We start from the raw sequence: 24,415 nt of genomic DNA, 5'->3' as shown, positions 1-24,415 counted from the left end.
AGAGGGGAGTTCCCCAACCTGTAGGTATGGTGCCGGTTGTTCCTCCCGAGGTGCATCACCTTCCACTTGTCTGTGTTCAATTCAAATCAACCAAAACAAACAAAAAACTTAATAAAAATAAAACGCTGTCTCCCCAGTGAGAGCCAGTGGTCCTCACTGCTGCTGTGGCCTGGTGTTGCAGCCAGCCTGGGCGGGGGAGGTGTCTGCTGGTGGGGTGGCTTGAAGGACAGCACCCAAGGTGGTGGCTACTTCCTTGTGCATCTCCACCAATCTGTGCTGAGGGGCAGGGCCTCATGAAGGGCAGCCAGTAGTCATGGCCACCCCCCTATCCCTCCCCGCCTAGGGCCTCTCTCCAATCAGCACCAAGGGTCAGGGCTGCTGTGAAATGACCATGAAATCAGCTCTTTGGGCTGTGACCAAGCCATGAAAATTGCTTTCTTTCACCATAAGTAAAGTAGGCCACTAATTATAGAGCAGAACAAAATGAAGCCCTACTCCCCTCACTCATGTTTAAGGGAGGCCTTAGATGCTTTGCATTAGCAGGAGATCTTTTTAAGGTCTCTCTCCAAAGTAGCCTACAGCAGAGCTTGGAAGTTTGATGGATCTGGGCTGGGATGTTACATATGTACTATCCACTAGGGCTGTGTGAAGCTTTGGTCCCTGATTCTATTCGGTGCAGATTTGGCCTGATTTGGTGGCCGAGTCTCTGAATCTGAATTGAATCAGAGGACCCTTTAATTTCTCTGAATTGAATCAGAACCCTCCAAATCGATTCAGAGAGATTCATTGATTCAGATATAGACACAGCTTTAAATGTTTTTTCTACATACCTCTGGGTAGTAGGCAGCTCATGAACACTGCAATGCTGGGGTGCATGGAGTGTCTCACAGAAGTGCAGGGGGCTCCCCAGTGTGCTCAGCAGCAGATCCACAGAAGTACTTCTGATCCACTTCTGGGTCCTCCAGGGAGTACGCTGTGTGACTGTGCCTCCTGGGTCTGGGAGTGGCACCTGGGGTCCCCCCACAACTGATCATTGAGCACAGAAGGGTCCCTCAGCATGCTCCCTGGCAGACCTAGAAGTGGACTGGAAATAGTTCCAGTCCATTTCCGGGTTCACTGCCGAGCACGTGGTGGTGGGGAGGTCCCCTGCACTCCTGTGGGATGTTCCATGCACCCCAGCGTCGCAGCATTCACAAGCTGTACTGGTACCTCACAGTACATAGAAAAACATTTAAATCTGTGTCTATGTCCAAATCAGCATCGGATCTTCAGTTTTGGATTCAGCCAAACTGAATCAGGGACAGTGCTCCAAATCAATGAATTGAATCATTGGTGAACCCTGACTGGGGCTGAATCCAAATCCAAATTGAATAGGACCCACTTTGCACACCCCTACTATCCAGTACTATGCAGATCAGTAGGCCTGAGTTCCATGAATAGGGAGAACAGGCTCCCAGAACAGCAGTAGAATACAATTTCTTTCTTTCTTACCAAGTGCACTTACTCACAGGAACTACTTAGATGAGTAAAGACTCTAGATTCTAAGGATCACACCAGCTAATCCCTTCTGTGCAGCATGTTTATTTAGGTGTCTTGTAGGACTGGGGTGGAATGACTTGCATTTGGCCAATAATCAAGATTTGACACCAAAAACCCTTTAGTGGACCATTAGTTCTCTACCACAGAATTTTATGGTCTTGATATGGTCCTTTAGGGCCTACAGATTATCCATTTTTGCTCAAAGGCTGAAAATGGATAATTCCATAAACCAATGATTTTAAATGTAGAAAGAGATTCCCCCACCCTCACAGATTTGTTTAGATAAGGGATTTTAAAGCCATTGAGTACATGTGCTGTAAAGTCTGTGGTACTTTAATGTTGAGAAAAGCTTTTCAGAAAAAATGCCTAATTTCAGACCATTTCCAGAAAAAATTGTAAGCCCTAATTTTTCTATTTGTGGATTTGCAATGAATTGCTTATTTTGGATCATCTCTGTTGGCAGCTTGGAGTTTATATTATATTATAATGCAGGCTGCAGTCAAGATAACATCTTGTAATGGAGTGCAAATAGAGTTTTGTTTTTCAGTGCTCCGAAAAGAAATCAAATTGCAGGTTTAAAAACGAACCCCATATCATAATTTTTCTAAGGTGTTTATTTATTTATTTATTTTTGCAATAACAATATAAGGTTTTTTACAGTTCCTAGCTTACTTAATGCTGGCCTAATATCAATATTATAGTTTTGTCTGCTTATTTGGCTCTTTTTGTCTTTATTTGGCTTTTTGTCAGTGGCAGCTAAACATCCATGATGAATATGTGGTAGGGAAGATTTCTGTAAAAAAAAAAAAAAAAGGTATAGATTAAATCATACAAGCAGGATGTCTTTACCATGATCTAAATATCTTTTTAGTTTCAGCAGATTCTTATTGTATGTCTTTAAATTGTGTCATATGCAGCTGATTCCAGGATGATCTCTACCACAGTTCATTGATAGGGCAATTTAAAAGTCTTGAGGTGACTTAAGAGTCCAACCCTTGAGCCACAGATCAGTTCACAGAAGTTACAGGTCTTTCTGCAGGGGAGAGTAGGTTGTAGCATGGATTTCTCTCCTTTTCCTTTCTCTGCTGTCTTTTGTCTACTTTCAGGGTGTAGCAGGACCGTCCGTCCCTAGGGGTGCCGTGACCTCCCCTAGTGTCCTTGCCTACCGTGCCAACCTGGGTCTTGAATGCACCCTCTCTCTCGCCCGCCACGTCTTTGATCTTATTATTATTATTATTAATGGGAGGCTGCCTTTCTGCCCTCCTTGGCGCGGGGCTGGTCTTGCTATACCGGGATTCCGTTCTAAGTAGCCAGCCTTCTCAGGCCTACTCGATCTACTCATTCCTTCTCTCTGGGGGCCTTCCACTGGGCTTGCCCCCCTTCCAGGGCTTTCCCCTCACAGGCTGTGCCCCACTGGGGCTCTTCCCGATGTCTAATATACACGCCTTCTCCCGGGGCCTGCTCCAAGATGCTCGCGCTCCCCGGCCCGCACTGGGGACCATGCTCGCGCTCCCCGGCCCGCATTGGGGACCATGCTCGCGCTCCCCGGCCCGCACTGGGGCCCTGTTTGCACCTCTAGCACTCCCCTGCTTACACTGGGGCCCTTGCTCGCGCTCATCGCGCCTGTCGCCCGCCCTGGGGCCTTCTACGCCTGACGCGGGCTTCCCAAGGTTGGGGCTCAGGCGGCCTCAGCCTCACCTGGCCCCCAGACCCGCCTTCTCGGGTCTATGCCCCACTGGGGCTCTTCCCAATTGGGGTTCCCAATTGAGGTCCATCCCAATATCGCCCTGCTGGGCTGGGGTCAGGACCCCCCCCCACTCTCAGACCCGCCTTCCTGGGCCTGCGCCCCACTGGGCTTCTGCCTCTACCGAGCTCTTCCCGAAGCTGCCCACACTGGGTTGGGGTCGGGACACCCCCACAATGCGGCACCCTCAGTGCTGCCAGGAACACCCCCACTTTACTGGGGAGCTCCTGATGAGGCCTCCTCCATCCCTACAGCCTCACCCGGTCCTCCGGTCTAATAATCACAACAACCTGAAACAAAAACTCAAAGCCCCTCAGCTACAACGTAAATCTTAAGCCAACCTGGCTAACCTTCTCTCATCCCTGTCAGGGTCCTCTCCACCCTGTATCCACACGCTGGTGCACAACACTGCCCTGCTCGCTCTTGCTCCTTAGGCTACCAGAGGGGAACTGCCTCTAGCCTCAGCCTTCTCTGTTTATGAAGGCCAGGCCCTGCCCCCTGGTGGTCAGCTGACACAATCAGTTGCTTTAGCAACGCACATCTGTGCTGCCCTATTGAGTGGCAGCTAAGCCCATGTTACCATTACCAGTAGCAGGCACCCTAGTGCCCTGCTACACAGGGCAAGATGCTTTACTTTGAAATGGGTTGCCACTGGTTGAGATTGTGGTGCTATTGTAGTCAGTTGGCAGCTAGCTTTTTCCAACTCTTGATGTTGACGTCTGCTTGAGGTATGACTTTTATGTGTCCTTGTAGCATAGTGGCAGACAAAATATTGCCTATGGGCCAGTTCCAGCCCACCAGGTGATTTCATGCACCTCAGGGGCATCCACCAATTAATTGTACCCCACCCAGCACATTCACTTCATTTCCACCCTCTTGCACAAGGGGGCCCTGGCCATGGCCAGCATGCACAGCTTCCAGGTTGGGCTGCTGTTGCCACTGCTGCAGCTGCTGGGGGACCTGCTTGGCTTCACCAGCCTTCAGCAGTTCTTTCTCATGTCCCTGCTGCAGCACCGGCTCGAGGCAACAGGTAGGGAAGATGCAGCTGGGCAGGAGTGCAGAGTTTGGGGCTGGGGCTGGGGCTGGGGCTGGTGGGAGTGCGGAGCCTGCACCCAGCAGGGCACTGGGAGCATGGAGCTCAGGTGGGAAGGATGTGGTAGTGAGTGTGAGGAAGGGTGGGAGGGGGTGGGAACTCCACCGTATGCCACCCTCATGGCGCACAGGTGCTACCACTGGTGACAAGAGGAGCAGACAGTAGGTTCTTGGCCCACACAGAAACAGCCTCCCACTAGTGTACAGCTCCATCCAGTTCCAGGAGCTGCACGTGCAGCAAGAAGTAGGGCCAGGCAGCCTGCCTCTATCATCTTGGTGTCTTTCCAGAGATTGCAATCAATAAAAACACACCTAAGCCATTTTCCAAGGGGAAATGCTTGTGCACTGCATCCTGTGCTGGATCTCTTCATCTGATAGAGCACTTTAGTCTTCTCCATGTTGAGGGGAGAGGTCTAAAATTTAGTAGGCTTCTGCAAAGAGACACAGCATGGTCTAGAGGTTTTCCTCAGTGTGTGCAAGCACGCAAGGCACAGTCATTATTATTTTATGGCTATGCCTTGTATCAGAAATTGAATTAGAGGGGAATCATGGAGGAATACTTATCATGGCTCAGACATTGGTGACATGTAGGGGGTGCACACGGGTACATGTGCACCCCCTGAGCTTGGCAGTGCATCCCCTATGTCCCAGGGTGGGGTCCCAGAAGCGGCCGTGATCTCCCCTGGCGCCCCCTACCATGCCAAGTTAGTGTCCATGCACCCTCGTTCTCACCCGCCATGTCTTTGATGATAAGAGTATTAAGGGAGGCTGCCTTTTATCCTCCTTGGCACGGTACCCCTGACGTATTTGGCCAATGTTGTGTCTAATTGCTCTGGTGCACTCCAGCCTTAGGGGCTGTGTGTGGCTTCTACCACCCCTAATACCATGCCCCAAACCTCTCAGATGTCCCGGACGTTGTCTAGTCAATTACTGTTGTCTGCCCTCGTGGACTCTCTCTGTCCTCTCTTTCCTTACAGTCGCCTACGCTCCCCACAGACGCTCCCAGGCCTCTCTAGGCCGAGCCCACATTGGGCCCTTCTCGCTCATGCACCCTCCCTGGGGCTCCTCACTCATGCGCCCTCATGGGCACTCCCTGGCTTCCCCGCGGCTGCTGCCTGCACTGGGGCCTTTTCCCCACGCTCGCCCTCCCTGGGGCTTCTCTCTCGCTCACCCTCCCTGGGCTCCGCCCACACTGGGGCCTATCTCCGCGCTTGGGGCTCAGGTGGCCGTAGCTGTGCCTGGCCCCTAAATCCCCACCGTGGATCTCCAACTCCTGTGGGCTCAGGCGGTCTCGGCCTTACCTGGCCCCAATCCACTATGCCTTCGCAGGGGTCAATGCCCCCTTAATGCTGTGCCCTCTCTGGCACCGGGGTCTCCACACCACTGTGGAGCCCCACTGAGGCCTCCTCCAACCCCTTATAGCCTTTCCCGGTCCTCCGGTGTAACAACCAAAAGCAATAACATAAGCCAATTGGCTGCAACTCAAAGATAAGCCTCCTGGCTAAAACACGAACTCTAAACCATCAGGCTGTTTATCCTCCCTAAACCCCTACCAGGGCTTCCTCCACCCAATCTCCTTGCATGGAAGCTGTTCTGGCCATTAGGCTTCTCTTCTCTGCCTGCCTCAACAGCACTCTGACTTCCTCAGCTGCCAGAGGGGAACTGACTCTGACCTCAGCCTGGCTTGTTTATATAGGCCAGGCCCTGCCCCCTTCTGGTCAGCTGACCAAACTGTGGTTGCCCCGGCAACTGGCACCTGTAACTCTTTCTAGGAGCAGGGCACTTCAATGCCCTGCGACACACCTCCCCCCTCAAGTTCGAGTCTCACTAGGAGCGGGACACAGAAGTGCCTTGTGACACCCTGCAAAAAGGCACTGCTGACACTGCTGGTGGTGCTGTGGGCAGTCGCTGCTCACCACCCCTCCCCACCCCCAACACCACTGGTGGCATCTGCGGGCAGTCCCCAATCACAGCTGACCACTGCCATCGGTGGTGTCTGCGAGTGGTTGCAGACCCTCCACAGTAGGGTTGGAAATGACCCATGTGCCCTTGGGACTGCTCCATAATGACAGTTACTGCACAGTTGTTTAATACTTGCTAAACAAGTACTAAATGACAGCAATAACAACTGTGCAGTTGGGCACATGTGTAAATGCACTCAGTGTATAGTCTTAAGGGCAAATGCAAGTCCTTTTATTATAGAATTCTAATTTATTTCCATTTTTCTTTGTATGATGCTGTGGACAATGAAATACAACCTGGGTTTTCCTAGATAATGAAAACAACACAATAGTCATTGAGTTTGTGCAGTTTGTTTTTCTCCCAAGTAGACCTAGGAAGTTACTGAGCCAATCTGAATGAGTTCATTTGTTTGAGGGAATGTACTGTACCTCATTTATATAAAAAAGCTACTGGCTCATTGTTTGAAGTTATGTTTTTTATATGGCAATCAGGACTTGTAGTAGAGATGGTATCTTTTATTAGACCAACAAGATTTTTGAAAATAAATTCCTTAATTGTTTTTTGTATGGGCATGTACTGTACAAAAGCATAAATGGCTGAAATGACAATTATTGAATTAATAACATCTGGCAACCAAGAATAGACATCTGATAATGCCTGGAAACTGAAACATTAGTACAGCAAATGAAGAAGTTTCTGGCATTATCAAATAACAATGGAACTATTGTCATTGTTTTTATATAATTCTCTACTCCATAAATTCTCTACCCCATCAAAGGGGGAAGAAAGGTTATTCTAATACAAAAAGAAACAAAATGGATAAGATCCAAACAATTAAACTACACTATTTTCATATAGGAAAATATTTCTGTACTTTACACAGTATGAAAAGATCTGGCAAGAAATACATTTTGTTGTGTTTCTGTGTGTTTCCTCACATTAATGCAGAGCTTGGGTTCTGTGGTGAACAGCATTGTCTTAAAACCTCAGAAATGACCACGATTATATGTCATGGCTATATATCAGTTCTGAGTTTCAAAATATGCTGGTAGGATGCAAACATTTTTTCCATGAAGCTGATATATTAATCAAAGAGAATTTTGAAAAATACAGTTAGGAAAAAAATGGGCCACATCTTCTGCTGGTGTAATATTAGGAAAGTTCCACTGAACTGAATCCAGCGGAGGAGCTGATCCCTTAAGTCTCCAGTCCTGCCAAAATATGTGCACATTCTTCATGTCGCTCATTTAGCAATCCCAGTGATTTCAGTGGTAACACGCACAGCGCGAAAGGTCAAGCACATACAGAGTCAGGCCTTAGTCATGTGAAGCATCCAGGCGCTAATATGAAAGTGGTGCAACGTGTCACTTTATGCCATTTTACTTTTTTTTGTTTGTTTGTTAAAAAATATTCTATAGTCTAAAAAAAACCTAGTAAAACTCAGATGCTAGAGTAAAACCAAATATCTGTTAAAATAATAAAATAACAATTGTAGTCTTCAGATTTTTTATACAGAATATATATTTACAGTGGCAGTGAACAATTGAGTTTGATATGTATATGTACTATTCTACCAAGAAGAAAAGGCTACGTTTGTGCATGTACCTTAGAGCCGCTCTAATATTGATGACCCTAGTTCTACGGCAGACCTTTTTGGCAGACATGCCACAAATTAACTGCACACTCCCAATATGCTACTCTGACCTTTTTCTCCTGCTCAGTCTACTGCTCTGCTTTCTACTCCCAGCCCTGTGCTCCCTGTCTGACTTGCTGCTCTGCTTTCTGCTCCCTGTCCTTTCCACCACTGTACTCCCTGCTCCCTCTATTAACTGCTATGTGCCAAAGACAGATGCTCCTGTGCCACCTGTTGTACACGTGCCACCTGTGGTACACATGCCACATGTTGGCCTCCACTGTTTTAGGAAATTATAGAAATAGATATTTTCCATGGTATCTGGTTCAATGAATTATGTATTAATGATGGTGGAGAAAAGCTGGAGAAATCCACCCAAACTATCTGTTCTAAAGGGGGTTGATTTTGGACCCACTGAAGCCTGTGATAAAACTGCCACTGACTTCAACTATGTGGAATCAGTCTACATAGGTAAAACTCTGGATCTGTAAAGTATATGATAACATTCCTTTTGACTTCATTTTGACCCTGTAACTGTTTGAAAACTTCCCAGTCAGAAAATATTATACTCTCTCTTCCTTTCCACTTTAACTTGGTTTATATGATTGTTTTCTTTATTTCAGTCTCCAGATTTCTCGGCGTCTCTACATGTGCATTTACGCCAGCTTAAATTTACTGCACAGTAATTTACTGCCCAGTATAGGAATAGGCCAGCACCTAAACATGCAGGGACTAAAGTTAGTCCAAAGTCAGTCCACACACACAGTGTTACTGTGTGTAAGGTGTCTCATGTGCATTATTGTGCAGTAATTAATTGGGCATAAATCTGATACCTGCATAATGCAGGTATCAAATTTATGCTCAAGTCAGTATAAATTACCATATTTACTGTGCAGTACAGACGTGCATGTATAGATGCTTGCCTGTACTTCTCAGTAATTTTGGTTACTGCGCAGTAAATGTGCATGTGTAGACATCCTCTCTGTATAGTAGAATTTTCATGGAGCTCCGGCTAATGTAAAGAGGAAAGTACACCAAGAGACCAAATAGCAGATAAAAAATTCTCCCATGTCCATAATATGCCACTGTACTAGGAAGAACAAATTCATTCTGTCTGAAAGGACTCAGAGGAGTGCATGCCCTATATCATTTTTCCAGGCATCGAAAACTTCCACCTAAATTCTTCCAAGGAGAATTTGGGTGCCTATGTATGATTTTATCATTTTTTTTAGCTAGATCACATGCATGTGTGTGTGTGTGTGTGTGTGTGTATCAGAGAGGCAAAAACAAAGCTTTCAGACAAGAAAATACAAGTGTTCTTTTATTCTATATCAGACAGTGCAGAGCAGTAATCCTTGTGAGTATTTGTAGCAGTGCTTCACTTGACTTTTCCTGTGATCTGAACAGACAGAAAACCTGGACTCCGTTAATTAGCCTTTCAGCTGAAAGCATTTTATTTTGGTGATAAAAATCAGCAATCAGTAAGGGTGGAGGCAGCACTAATGTTTAATGATTTTTGAGGAGTATACAATTAAATTTCACTTGTTTTGTCCTTACTAATAAAATAATATTTAGAGAATTAAATCAATGTGCTACATATCTTTCACAGTTTCTAGTGCTCTTTGTAAATTGCCTCTCTTGCAATGATGAATTACTGCTCTATCACTCTGGGTTTGTTGGCTTCAGGTTCTTACACAGTGTGGACAGACAAGGCATGTAATTTCATTCCTACTTGCTTCATACACTTTTCCTTGGCCTGCTGGCAAAAGCCCTCTGGTGCCAGTTCTCACATTCCAGCTGTTGTACATTTATCTTACTATAGTGCAAATACTTTATCATCCCTTCATTTTTTGGAACTAGGCTTCAGGGCAGACAATATTTGTGGGAAAATCTGTGGAGTCTGGCTACATGTTCTGATATAGTCTATGATGAAGTATTTTGTTTCCCAGTTATTTAGAAGGTCACATACATATTGTACTTGATAAAGACCAAGAACACATTTTACTGCAATTGATACATGTATATACCTACTAGACAAAGCAGCATCAAACCCATGAAAAAATGAATGTGCTTAACCCAACTGTGCTTTTCAGCACCAGGGTACATGCTCTCTGTGGCATTAGTCCATGGCTTTCATTATGATTATAATTTGAGAACTACATGGAGCTATACACATATCTTGTCTGACTCCTTTTTTTCCTTTTTTTAATGAACCTTGAAATGAGATGAAATTTGGTTGGCTTCAGACTTTTTTACTAAACCAAAATTTAGGCCAGGTCTTACAAACCTCTTGTTAAACCTGGACTGAGTTTAATCTGAGCCTAAATGAATTTATGGCCATATAAAGAAACTTGGAATCTGGTTTTAAGTTTTTAAATTTGTTTTGTATCTCTCCTTCCCCTTCTCAATGTACTATCTTATAGGTTATGCATACCAATAAAGTGCCTATCACACTCTGGGTACAAGACAATTAAGCCAACATAGATTTTAAACTATTTCATTGTGTGATCAATTGAAAAATGTAAGCTCTTGCCCTGTCTACTAAGGTGAGCCTCCTATTAACTTAAATGGGAATTTGGACAGACTAAGGAATGCAGAATTGGACCCAAGAGTCAGCATACTGAGATTATTTTTAATCACTTTTAAAAAATAAATTTAATTTAATTTTGTGTAACGATAGAACATCAACAGCTGTTTGCTTTGGATTATTCAGATAAGCAGCTGAACTTAGAGGTGATTACTGAAGTTGAACTAATTGCCAAACCTCTGAGGATTGTCTCTCACAAACAGTAACCCTATATTAAAGTTTCTGTCTTTGGTTCTCAGCTCAGAATGAGCTGTGCTGGGTAGTGTCTGAGATGGAGAGGCCAAGTTGACTTTATGCTAATTTTGAAATTTCTCTTTTCAGTGGCCAGTTAGAAGTTTCATCCAACCCTAGGTATTAACTAGAGCTATCTTAAATCCATTCTAACTTATTCCTTCATTTGGTCCAAGGAAGTATTCTAGCAGCTGGAACTAACAGGTATTATGTGGGCTCTTTCAGAGTAGTGGTTATGCCAAACCTGCACCCTATCTACTTTAAAACAAAAAGTTCCTGGAAATGGATTGTAATATAACAAGAAACACAAAGCTTTATAATGTAAGTGTATTTCTTACAACTATTCTCTACTTTGGTCCAGGGCACTGAGGTATCCTGGATGCTACACCCACAAATTTCATTCATAGTAGGAGTACTGGTACAATATGGCCACCAGCTGTGAGCAGTTAAATGGTTTACAGACAGGCTCCTCATATTGCTGCCACTAGCAGAGCTAAAGTACCATGGTGAGTAATCAGAATAAAAATTGCTGGCACAGACCAGCCAGAGAGGCATATTTTCGGGTTATTTTAAGATGTGATTTTTTTTCCAGAGCATCCAAATTATAGACCTATCTCTGCTAATTCATGTCAGGCTGATCTATTGTGAAAAGTCAATATTTGATATCTCTCAGAAATGCTCCTCTGTATCCATGGGAGAGCAGTATGAGAGCAGATTTAAAACACTATATCAAATTTTGAAAAAAACACTTATATTAGAAAATGTATTATTTTTTCCCGTTGCTATTATTACAAGAATCTGTGTTTTCAGCAAAGGCATTAATTCTCCTTTGCTACTCAGCATCTTTCTTTGCCTGGCCTTTAGGGAATTGATAGCAAGTTCTGTATTTCTCTTATAATATCAAAGTATGGTGTTGTGAAAGTGGGGCAGTTTTGGTTTAGTAGACTAAATGGATAGGCATCAGGAAGCCTTAGGTTCTGTTCCTGAATCTCACTGACTTGTGTTGCTTAATCTTGCTGTACTGCATTTTCCTGGTCTACACTATTGGCATAGTAGGACTCATCTATCATTGGGGAGTGTTTTGAGATCTCCAGATAAAAAAGATATTAAAGTGGTATGGTTGTTGAGGCTCACATTGAAGCATAGAATTTTCAGATGATGGATTGCAAACTGCTTTCCATTCAGATGAGGAATTGCTATCTGCTATTTGTTATCTGTGACATAAGACTGCTTAAATGGGATTGCTTCTCTTCCTTGAATAGACAACTAAAACTTTTAAGAGGAGAACAGTGAATAATTAATGGCTAACCAGTGTATAATGAATAATAAATAGTGACCAGCAAATAATGTCTGTCAAGTACAAATTCATGAAGAGTTTTGATTCTTTTTCAAATGTGTGTCAGTATAGGCCACACTGTAGGTGTGCACGTTCCTCACATGCACAAGGCTCAATGGTTTGGTTAGTAGTGTTTGTCAGGGCTCCTACTGTCTCATGCCCCTATATGAAGGCATTGAGTGCAGAGTAACTGTTTCTTATTTCTCTCTTACCATAAGGGGCAGTAAGGCAGAATCTCTCAAATGTTTGACTGATACTTGTTACCTCAGGCTAGACTTGCTTACAGTCCCAGAGAATCTTCCAATCTGCTTCTGAACTCCTGTTTTCACTGCTGTGCATTAAAGACTGATTGTCAGGAACAACATTTCTCAGTTGGCAGATATGAATGTTAAATTTCAAGCAGAAGCTCTGGGAATCCTTATCCCTCTCCATGAGGATGTGTAAGGAGGAAATCATGTTCTTTGTCTTCATTACAGCTACCTGCAGTGAACAGCTATGTCATTTACACATTTTCCAACATAGGAAAAAGTAATAATCTTCTTGCTAAACCTTTCAGGACAGTACAGAGAACCTTGAGAACATAATCAAAGAAGGTCAACTGGTGGCCATGATAATGACAATGGATGCTTTTGACACTAGCCAGATTTGTGGCCAGCATAGTGATCATGCAACAAGCAACATGATTCGATCAATTAGGGTCTGAAAAATGCATCCCCAATTGATAAGTAGTCCTTTGAGGACTCGGACCTGTTCAACAAGCAGACAGATGACACTGCACTCACTGAAGGACTCTGAAGCTACCATGTGGTGTCTAGACATTTAAGTTCCTCCTGCATACTTCAAGCTGCATCAGCCTCAGCTACTGTCAAGGCAGTAAGCTCTATCTTATCACCCGAGGCAGAAAGGATATCATGCCAAAAAGTGCCTGGGATGAAACAGGAGGCACCAGCCTTCCTCCTCTTTGGCAATGTACTATGCTCCTATAGGCTGTAAGCAGGTTTGGTAAAGTGTATCAGACCAGGTCTAGGGAATATCACCTTTGGAAGTCATCTCACTCCGTTTCCCAGAGTGATCTGCCTTGACATCAGACAGAGGAGGATTAGAGATTGTGACTCATGGATACTACATTTCATTCTATTCCTAAGTGCAAACACACTATACTTCCCCATCATTTTTCAGGGATCTTTCTAACAAGATCCATTTCACAATCATAAGTACTTCATCTAAGCGTCATAGAAGAGATTCCACAGAAGTGAAGGAGAAGTGGCTTCTACTGCTGGCATTGCCTCTTTCTGAAGAGGAAAGCAGTTCTTCATCCTTTCCTGGATGTAAGGAGGGTCAAAAATACACATACTGCCTCTGAAGCCAAAAGTTAAATGCTTGCATCTTCAAACTCAAAATGGATCAATTGCTTGTGAGATGTACGCTTCTTGTTGATATCCATCCAGTGCACAGAAAGCATCTAAGATTCATATCAGGGCCCCCAAACTTTAGACTCTGGATTCCCTGTGGCACCAAGAGTGTTTACTAAATGTCTTGTGGTAGTTGCTGAGGGAAACAGAGATGCTACATCTACATCTGTGTGGATGACTGATCATGGGTCCCAGCTGGAGACCAGCTGGTTGTCTTTTAGATTGCATCCAATTCCTGTTTTTTCAGTTAGAACTCCTTTCACCCAGGAGACTTTGCATATGTGTATGCCCCTGTTGCAATCTATTTTTGTAGAGCTACAAAGTGCTTAGGCACTTTATAGCACTACAAATGAATGTGTGCCCAAGGCCTTATTAATCTGTATAATGTTTCAGTTCATTATGTAGTACTTCCCAGAAAAATCCTGAAGATTACAGATTGGTGATGCACTATATAAATAAGTAAGGAGGTGCTCAATCATGCTTGCTTTACTTATCATCATGTTATGGTAATGGTGTCCTCAAGATGGGTGACCCCATCATCATCTAAGACTCAACAGTTATGTACTGGACAATTTGAACAGAAATGGGGTAAAGAATCAAGAGCACTTGCTGCAGAAATCCATCCTAGGTCTACGTCCACAGTCAAATGCTATCATCATTGTACTTGATAGCTGGGATATTGACTGGCAAAGCATTAATGACAAACACTACTTCTTACAACTACTTTTTTGTAATAGCAGAGCATTACAGTGTCAGGGCACTGGTAGTTCCTTAGGCTCCCACATGGCATGTTCTAGGGTATTGTCCCTTGCAGTTGTGTGTGAGAGTCTGAAGTGGAGATTTGGGGGATTATTTGGGTAAATGATTACCTGAAAATACAGAGGACCAAATTAGTGATTCCTTCTTCTACTTTTCTATGAGTGGAGGAATTTCTTAAAAAGCAAGAAACTTTACTCCAGGTAATTTTCTTTGAATGGAACAAGATTCTTCAATGGGCAACTCAGCATAATATTAACCCAGTAGAGGCTGCATTACCAAAGAATTTGGAGTATATAATACCCTGAAACTGTGTATACTGAATCAGCATTTAACTCCCCTAAGATTCATCTTTCTACAGTTTCAGCATGTTATACTTCAGTGAGGTCACAGTCTTTTTTCTTACATCCTACAGTATCAAAATACCAAAAAGGCCTTTTTCATGTTGACCCTCCAGTCAAGGGCCTGACTTCCACATGGGACCTCAACATTATCCTAAAGCTTATGGATCCTCAGAGTGCTTGGTATACTATCTTGTCATCAAAACAGTCTTTCTTTCCAATGTTGCACTCCAACAACCGTGTGCTTCAGGTGTTTCCTGAGCCTTGTTATATTGCCTTAAAAGGACCAAGGTTTTTTGGTTCTTTCCAGCATTTTTATGGCCATACATCAAAAAGCCACTCTTTCTCATTGCAGAAAGTCTCAAAGTAGATATTGCAACGCATTTCTACATGCCATCAGTTGGCTGGGGATTCTAAATGTTGAGTCACACTCCATCAAGGCAATAGCGACAGCATCTGCCTGCCTTAAAAACATGCTGATGCCTGTGATATGCAAGCTATCTATGGAGCAACCCTCTTTGCTTAAACGTTAAGCACTTGACAAGGAAATAATTTGGATACTAAGTTCAGAATAGCCATACTTCAATATTTGTTTGACTAATACAGCTGAAACTCCTCACTTCCACTATCTGGGGAAGACATTCCTGCCCAGTCACTATTTGAACAAGAAAGAATATGTACCTGTGCTTCTTCAAGATGTAGTCATTATGGATTTAACGATCTTTCCTCATTTTTCAGATTTTTCAGCAAAATTGACTTCAGACTGTGAGGGAACAGATTGAAGGGTTTATCCAATTTCATCCTTTAGGCTTTTGTATACTAACACAAATAAGTACAAGGAACATGTGCAGCCCTGACAGATACTGCTAACCAAAAAAATCTGGCCTGGCAGTCATGAGGTTTAGGGTGGACTTACAATGAAGTCCACACTGCATCATCTAGAAAGTCCACCTTTATTGGAGAGTAAGTAATAGTTTTATTAATATTTTCATAAATGTCCAGGAGGTCATTTTGGTACTCAAGAAAAATTAACAGTAGGAACCCACCAGTAGAAGCAGTAGGGATTAAGCTATTATTGCTACATCTGTTAATATATAAATCTGAACAGTTCTGTCTTTAACAAAACTGAATATGAAATAACTCATGGGATGAATGAAATGTCATTCCCCCACACTTAACAATAACGTTTATAAATGAACTCTGTTTAAGACTAAATACATTGTAGATTTACTTTCTGTGCACCTGTTCCTATATATTTTTTAATAATGCTGGGGAGGGGAAAGAGAAGAATCTACTTTTTTTGTATACATAGGAGTTACTGAATTACATCTATTTTTCTTGAACTTTTTTTCTCTCTGAAAAAATCTCAGGTTCATAGGCTTACTGCCTGAGTGATCCACAGAGTTCCATTTCCTGTCCATTCCATTGCTCAGAGTAACAAAAGTCTTTTCTCTCTGTTCTTCGAAGTGGAAAAGCTGAGTAACTGTTCCCGTTAATTTTAAAGAAAAACCCTATTGTTCCTACTTTATTACTTATAGCTAACCACATTATGAAGGATTTCACTATTGACTTGAGTTTCTGTTCTTTTCACCTCCGGATTATATTGCAATGTATATGCAAAAGATAGATCGTATTTTGTTACTAGTCCCTACCAAATATACTGTTTATAGATGTCACTTTGGGGAAGTATGGCAAATGCCACATATTGTGCGAAGTCCTAATTGTTTTTAATGATTTGGGGCTTATACCATACATAAAAACCATTCCCCCAGAGGTTGCTTATAATTAGAGTTAGTTGGGCTAGATAGTGCCATAAGGTAGCATTAAGGCACAATAACCTTAGGGAACAGTTTTATGAGGCAGAAGGTACAGATATCATCTCTGTATCCCTGTGGGGCTAGAGTTCTCTGTGATTCACCATTATCTCAAATTGCTTGTTATTGATTTTGGTAAATTGTTGTCTTTGTCTGAGGGCTGCCCAGATGAACAGCAGACACTTGAGAAAGCTAAATAGAAGTCAGCCCCAGAGTTCAGAGATTATTCTGTCCCATTGGGGTACTGAACAGCTCAGAGTCCAAAAAGCTTGCTCTAAGAGGCTTAGCAATGCAGAACACCCGATTCCAGCTTCATCCATTGAAAGCATATATTCATGTCGTTGGATGTTGGAATAATGTTAAATCACTTCAATCTAAACCACACTTGAATATGACTTCTGAAGTTTGAAGGGCGTTGTATTAATCTTCTAAGAAACAGAATTGCCTTATAAGAGAGGCTGGATGAATGGTGCATGGCTGGTCCATGGGGCTGGCTCATGTAGATTAGGGCCACACACCAACCCCACATGCTGGATCCCGTTCATGTCGCAGCCCAGCCCAGGCAGTGCATGCTCTGTGTGTTGTGGTCTGACCCAGTGCAGATGCTGCATGCAGCATATGTCCTGGCCTAGCCCAGTGTGGGCACCTTGTGCAGCATGTGGGTCAATTCTGAGACCCACAACTAGCACCCCAGGCCTCATCTGGCCCATGGACCATATCTTTGACAGCCCTGCCTTATAAAATGCATTTGTTTGATGATATAACTTAACCGTAAAGGGTCAGTTTCTTTGAATTTGTAAACTTTGATTGCTTTAATCTATATATATTTAAGTGGGAGCAGGAGCCTAATTTATAGCAAAAGTTGAAAGAAATTTTCTTCTTTTGTGTTAATGTGTTCATCAGTGGATATTTACTTTTGAACCCTGTAGCATGCTCACAGTCATCATTTCGCAGCTGTCTTCAGTGAACAGATGGATGAAAAATTTGGTGTGTCCAACTCAGTTGAAAAAGTAACCTAACAAGCTGCTATGGTATTTTCTTCCAGTATTAATCCATCATTATCACCTGAAGAGAATTTCTTTGAAGTCTGAAGAAGGTCCATATTTCAATTTAAATGGGGTAGAATGGGCATAGCATTTTTTGTTCCTTGTCAGGCTGAAAAAGCTGACAACAGTTTAAATTTCTGAAGGATGAAAAGCATAATCCTAAACTGTTCTATGCAAGGGCCCTTAAATGGTATACTTCTATGCCAGATACAGATCGTTGCAATTATACAGAAATACATGCATACCCTGCGGTGTTGTGTTACAGTTGTCCAAGCTGGACAATTTTTTACCTATTTTATTTCATTTTTACTGCAGGCAATATTGGTATGACCAGAGAAAACAATAATGGTGTTGATAAATAAAAAGAGATTCCTGTTCTATTTGGTTGGAAAGTGCAGATGTTATGACCATTCTTCTCTACAAATATTCTTTTGGAGAGGTAACTGGTAAGTTCTTCAGATTTACTGCTGAAAAAGTTCTACTGAATATGACTATGTTCTTACCAAAACTATGTACAGATGGAAGGACTGAGAAATGATTTGGGATCTACTGTTTGGGGCAGTATCCTATCTTACCAGAAGAATTTCATTCCTTCCTTCCCTTACCCGCTATGTACACGTAAATACAAATGCATGCCATGCGTAATACAGTTGCTGTAGGTTGAGAATGTCAGGTTCAATCAGGACTCAAGAACCCACACATGTTTTGAATAAAAATGTTACCTTGATAGGAATAATGAGCTGTTTTAAGGAAAATTTTCATCTGTTCCATTTGAATAGGGAAAAGTATCTTTTATGGGTATGGCTTTAATTCAGCATCTTCATCTCAAAACCTTGCCCATAAGTCACCCATGAAAGGATGTTGATTTTTTTTAACCGCAGTAACTGATATAAATAATACTGTTAAAAAACACCCACATATAACTGTAAAGGGTCCTTCATGAGCATCTGGAGGCCTCTAGAAGGCTAGCTTACAGTGTTTATGCCATAGCCCTGAGCAGTGGGTGGTGCAGAGCCACTCAGCCATAGAAGAAGCATTGAATATTTCTACACAGGAGGCACATCTATATGAGATGTTTACTGTACAGTTGATTGATTAACTGTACAGTAAACATCTCGGCATCTACACATGTGCCCTTATTAGGCTGTAGTAGATTAAAGACCTCTGCAGCAGCGCACATGTAGATGCTGATGGGGCTGGCTGGGGAACAAAAGTGCTTCAGTGCAGGGGCTACTTCTACTCACCAGATAGCTCCATGGTGAGCCCCCTCATGCCCCAGGCAGTCCCTCCACAGGATATTGAGCCAGGGGGAGCAGCCCTGGGCTGGAAAGCTGACCTCTAGGACCCCCTGCCAGCTGGGGGGGTGCTCCAACTCAGCTCCACATGCTACACTTGAATGAACTGCGGAGCTTATTACTCTGGAGTTAATTGCTCCTGGGCTCACATTCAGATGGTGTACCCAGGAGTAATAAAGTCTGGAGCAATAAGCTCTGCAGTTTATTCATGTGCCATAATTGCATGTGTAGATGTGCCCACAGTGAGCTTAATTTCTCCTGGGGTCTCTAAATGTATATGGGCAAAGGGTGCCTTGAGATTACTCTCTTCTGAGTTCAAGACTGGATCTTTGAACTAGCAAGAAAGCAGAAAGGAGAAAACTGTAGCTCTTTCCCTCTCCACACCACTTTCTGAGTGAGAGGACAGGAACTGCAGTTGTGGGGGACTCTTGTAAAGCTAAGACTGGAACCATTGCTTTCATAGCACTCCCTTCCCCTCCCCCTACCCCACCCCACCTCCTGTGTAGCCCTGGAAGAGCCATCAGTCTAGATTATAACATAGGTATGGGGGGGCTCAGGGTTTAGCTTTTGAAGTTTCCTCTATGACACTGTGCCTTGCAATAGAAAACTAAACTCATGCACAGAGGCTTTGCATAGTTAATTATTAAGGACCACCTAAAGCATACATGATTTTGACACATTGTTTTGAATTAAATTCCTTTTGTTTATTTTATGGAAAATTATGCTTCCCACCCCTCCACAGTTATAATGTTTCTTTTAGTGACATGCTTTCATGAGTTTGTTGTTTTATGAGGAATTATTGGATTCTAGTTAATCAGAAGTTAATAAGCTATATAATCAAATCACAGGCTCTAAATAAAGGGATTTTTGAGGTATGAAAGCATCTGTAATTCTATAAAATATCCACTTTGTGGACACATCTTGCCCATTCAGCATAATCTCATTTATTTGTTTTGCTTAAAATATTTGCCTGAAAACAAAAATTTGACACAATGTCTTATTCTCTTGAGGATAATGGGAGACCAGATTTGTTTTTAATATCTTGAATTAATTTCATGTGAACCCAATGATCTTTCAAAGACAGTTCCTAGGTGGGAACCATGAAAATACACTCAAGAGTTCACCTTTATAAACTGAACAGCTGGCATGTTATCTGGAAATAAGCAGAGGTATCACCTTCAAAACCTGAGGTTTTATAGAACTGTATTAAAAGCCTGAAATGCATTCTGCTTCCTTCTTTGTAGTGTAAAAGATGATTAATCTATTATTATTCAGTTCTGTCTTGCTGTGCATAGACATTTGAGCATCATTAGTTCAGAGAACTATATCTGTGTGACAGGGCACCTGCAGAACCTGCCACTTTAAGGTTTTTAGTTGGCAGTGGAGCAGCTGGCAGGTGGGTGCTAGCCTCATTAAGGCTAGCACATGACCCTAAGAGGACCCTGGGATTGGCTGAGGGGGTGTAACAACCTCCATTTTAACCCAGGACCTTAGAGAGAGAGAGCATCAGTCTGAGCTGAGCAGGTAAAGAGGCAACATCAGGCTGAGCTGTTCCTGGAACATCTTGGAGGTAAGGGCAGGAGCTATGGGGATGGTTTGGAGGTTCCTGGTCGTGGGCATGATCTGAAATTGCACCCTGCTGGGAAGGGTGGCCTGGTGGGACTCCCTGTGGTGGGGGAGTCCCCAGGAAATGCCAGGCCAGTTACCTCCCTGGTGAAAGGTAAGGAGGGTCTCCTGAAAACCCTAGCCCCTGCCTACAGGTGGGTTATTGAGAAGGGAAGAGACCTGGGCCAGGCAAGCCCAGAGGGTGACACCTGAGTCTAGTGTAGTAGGGCCAGGCATGGCGTCAGCCACCTGAGCCCAGTGGGTGAGAGTCTCCAGTAGTAGGGGTCAGGCATGGCGTTAGCCACCTGAGCCTTACCAGGTGAGAGGCCCCAGTGCAGGGGGCCAGGCACAGTGTAAGCCACCTGAGCCTCACAGGAGGGTGAGCAATGGGCAGCCTCTCACCTTAGAAAAACAGTCATATTATTCTTCATCAAGGCATGGCAGGAGAGCGAGGCGGCAGTTTAGTCCTGAACAGGTGGGTGGCCAGCACTGAGACCCGACCCTAAAAGGCCAACCTGTTACAATTTGTTATGATAGATCATAGACACATAGTAGGTGGCCTATGAAAATAGGTGGTGAAGTAAGAGCTGAATGGCTCTCTAAAGATGTGTCTCAGGGTTCCGAGACACATTGCAAACTCAGCTTGTATCTACTGACTTTAATAGTACCCCACTATTACATACCTGATGAAAATGTGACAAGTGACTATTTCAGGCTATTTCATTTTTTGAAATATGTAAGGACACATAGTACCCACCCATGTGTTCAGAAATCGTCATGGAATTTCTGAAGGGATGAGCTCCTGGGAGGAAATCTGACTTCTTCATGTAGCTCTCTGAGTCTTGTAAATTCTTAGCTCAGTCCTCTCTGTCCTATCTTGTGCACTGCTTTCTCGTATGATAGAGGGTCCAGGTGACACATGGTCTGACAAGCAATGACTTGTAGATACTTTGCTGAATGAAAATCTGCAGAGTCCCAAAGACTGTGTCCCACCTAGGACAATTACTTCCTGTCCCTGCTGAAAAAAAAAAAGATGCTTCAGACTCTGATTATCTGCTAGTAGATGTATGACCTCTTTAAGAGGGGGAGCACCTAAAAAGCAGCCACTCCTACTCTTCTGGAGATTCTGAAACCTTGCTGCTAGACCTTCTTGCATTTCTTGATTCTGCCCATCAGGCAGAATTGAGGAGAAACAATAGGCTTCTGAACAATGTTAAGTCTAAAAAAAGCAGGGAAATGAAACCTTGAGGGGGACTCTCCTTGATTGTAGTTCAGAGTATTCTTGTGGTGGGCTGCTATTCATAATGAATAACAGTCTCCACTTCCTTTGTTAGACTACATGCATCATGTTCTGTATTGGATTTCAAGGCTTGGATCTGCCGTAAAGATCTCAGAAACAGCCTATACATGACAAAACCTGAATCATCTGAATGGCTGAAAATGCAAGTGTTTTGTAATGTCTGATACAGAGCCAGGTGCTACTGCTATAAGAACAGCATTTAGTAGCTCTCCTGAGGAAAAGGTTGTACTGTGCTGTAGTGGTTTTCACTACTTGGCTTTCCTCCTGTGGTACTGAAGAATATTTAGGCAGTCCTTGTTGCAACTGGCAAATCAGTTGCCTTGAAATTATATGTATAACAAGAGAACAAAGGAATGACTAAAAATAATCTCTAATCTAAAGCATCTGACATGTTTTCTGTACAGTAGTTTGGTATTACCCAGATATTGGCTTAAAGAACTGCCTGCACAAAGAAAAAGCATTCATCAGCCTGAACTAGTTTAATTATAGATATTTTGTTTTTTTTCTAGCAAGATCAGAACTTTCATTTTAATTATTCTAGATTTCACCGCACTTCGAGATTCCTTCCATAAAACAAATAACATCTGACCTTGAAATTGCTTAATTTCTCTACAATAAGGTTTCTAGGTCTTTTAATATTTGATCTGATATGCTTCATTACAAAGCTGTAGGCAATATAAATATTAGAAGGAAATTAACATGGTTCATACATTTTGCCCAAGAGACAATCCCAATGGTATAAATGAGTATAATGAGATGTGTTCCATAGTCATCTTAGTGAGCGAATTAAAAGAGTGATCTGTGAGTTTATTAAAACTAACCTGATAACTGAGCATGTATGTTAGAGGTCAGAGGGTTGGGATTCTTCAAGAGTGGGCTGAAGTCCAAGGGTGCATTTTAAAATTTGTCTTTTTGCTTAATTTCTGTGCGCTCTGGATTTGAGATATAGTAGAAACTCTTTATAATGTTCTATGAAAACAGTCTTGACACAGTTTTAGGGACATATCAACAGGGAAGATCTAAGGAGTCCCAGGGCTCTCACAGATAACTGTTCTGAGTGCTGAGTTATTTTTTTTCTCTCCAGTCTGACAGGGGCTTTGGGTAACCCTAGAGATTAGTACAGTAAATTCCCAAGTGATTGTGTCCTGCATGTGACCCATCTCTGGCTCATGCACTCTAAAGAAATGGTTTTTCAACCTTTTTGGACCTGAGGCTCCCCTCACTCCTGACCTGCAGCCCCCTGGCTCTGCCAATGCCACCTGCTCCTCACCTTCACCCCTATTTTCCACCCCCCGATGCATCACCTATGCCTCCCCTCTGACTCAGCTGCAGGGAGCTGTGGGACCTGCTGTCCACTGCTGCCTGGCTGCCATGTGCATGTGTGCATGAGCATACATGCATGTGTTGCCCCTGACATATTGGTTACTCCCAGCCCCAAACAGCCCCTTGCAAAAGGAAACTTGTGGTTTCTTGCATTTTTCTCCTTTAAAGAAGACATTTCACTTTTTTCCATGAACCATGGTAGAAGTGGCAGGCTCAGCCCAGGCATGGGCTGCCCCCAGCTGACCTTGGTCGTGCCAGTTCTACAGTCCCCTTGAAACCTGCTCATGGCACCCAGGGGCCTGCAGCCCCCCTCCCCAGTTAAAAACTGCTGCTCCAAAAGGTGTCATATCTATCCTTAGACAGAGAGAACAGGACTTTTGATAAGGGATAATATGGATTCCACTGCCCCTCCCTTCCCCTCCTCCTGGTCCCTGCCCCATAAACCGTCAAGGGCCTATTTGCCAAAATACGAATCTTTACCAAACAACTCATTGCAAAACAATTTTTTGTGGTAAACTTTTCAATGTGATTTCTCTGGTAGATGTTCAGAGTACACAGGTCATCAAAAAATAATTTTTCTATTTGTCACCAAGTATAGCCTGTGATTTTGAAGGTATTTGTGTGTCATATTCATGCTTCTGCTGCTAAAGAATTTAGAAGTCAACATAGTGGGGAAAAAATGGAAACCTGCCATCTAAAAGGCCCAGGCTCCACTAAGCTCCACCCATTTAGAAAACGGCACTTAAAACTGAAACTATTGGCAAGAAAATCACTCCTATAATATACAGATAGAATAGATGTTTTTTACTTATTCGCTTAATAACCAATTATCTCAATTTATATGTAAGTATAGAGTAAGCTGTGCAGTAAAGGACTTCATAGGGCTAATAGGAATCGTATAAAATTTCCTTACGTTGTATACATTGGAAAATGTAGATAGGTGTGTGTACCTCAGACTCAAATCAATGTAAATAGTTCAAATTCAGATGAATATTTTCAAGCCTCATGCTGTTATGTTATCTTGCTGGTAGGATTCATGTTTTCTAGGGCAACAATTAAAATAAGTGTTTTATTTAAATATTAAACAAATACACTCATTTTAATATTGCATTTGTATTTTATATATTTTTAATGTAACTAAGTAATGATAACCACTGGTTTCAGTTCTTGGAGACTGGTTTCTCAGATCATTTCTTCCTCAAAGTATAACCATTTGAAGCAATTATATTTTTAAGGCTGACAATACGGCCCCAACTCTAGCTCCATATGCGAGTGGCACTGCTATCCATAGCTACGTCTGCTATGTTTCTGGACAAACAATATATAGAAGGCTAAATTTACCTCCAGGGTTAATTCTATTTGTTAATTATTTGTTGCTGTTCTAGAAATTATTAAACCT

General features: G+C 42.9%; 2 long non-coding RNA genes across 2 annotated transcripts in view; one reads left to right on the top strand and one right to left on the bottom strand.

Annotated features, from left to right (window-relative positions):
- The window catches only part of LOC109319671, a 25,428-nt gene extending 6,700 nt beyond the window's left edge, over positions 1 to 18,728 (top strand). The window contains exons 2-3 of the long non-coding RNA XR_002103581.1: positions 11,150 to 11,294; positions 17,809 to 18,728. This is a non-coding gene — a long non-coding RNA (uncharacterized LOC109319671). The remainder of the gene's footprint in view (positions 1 to 11,149; positions 11,295 to 17,808) is intronic.
- LOC109319672 overlaps positions 2,161 to 24,415 on the bottom strand; it is a 58,686-nt gene continuing 36,431 nt past the window's right edge. The window contains exons 2-3 of the long non-coding RNA XR_002103582.1: positions 11,140 to 11,281; positions 2,161 to 2,332 (exon numbers count right to left, since the gene is read on the bottom strand). This is a non-coding gene — a long non-coding RNA (uncharacterized LOC109319672). The remainder of the gene's footprint in view (positions 2,333 to 11,139; positions 11,282 to 24,415) is intronic.

Source organism: Crocodylus porosus, unplaced genomic scaffold (genome assembly GCF_001723895.1).
Source record: "Crocodylus porosus isolate Cpor-Errol unplaced genomic scaffold, CroPor_comp1, whole genome shotgun sequence".
NCBI lineage: Eukaryota > Metazoa > Chordata > Crocodylia > Crocodylidae > Crocodylus > Crocodylus porosus.
Note: the sequence above shows the minus strand (reverse complement) of the source record. Positions and strands in the feature narration are given on the sequence as shown.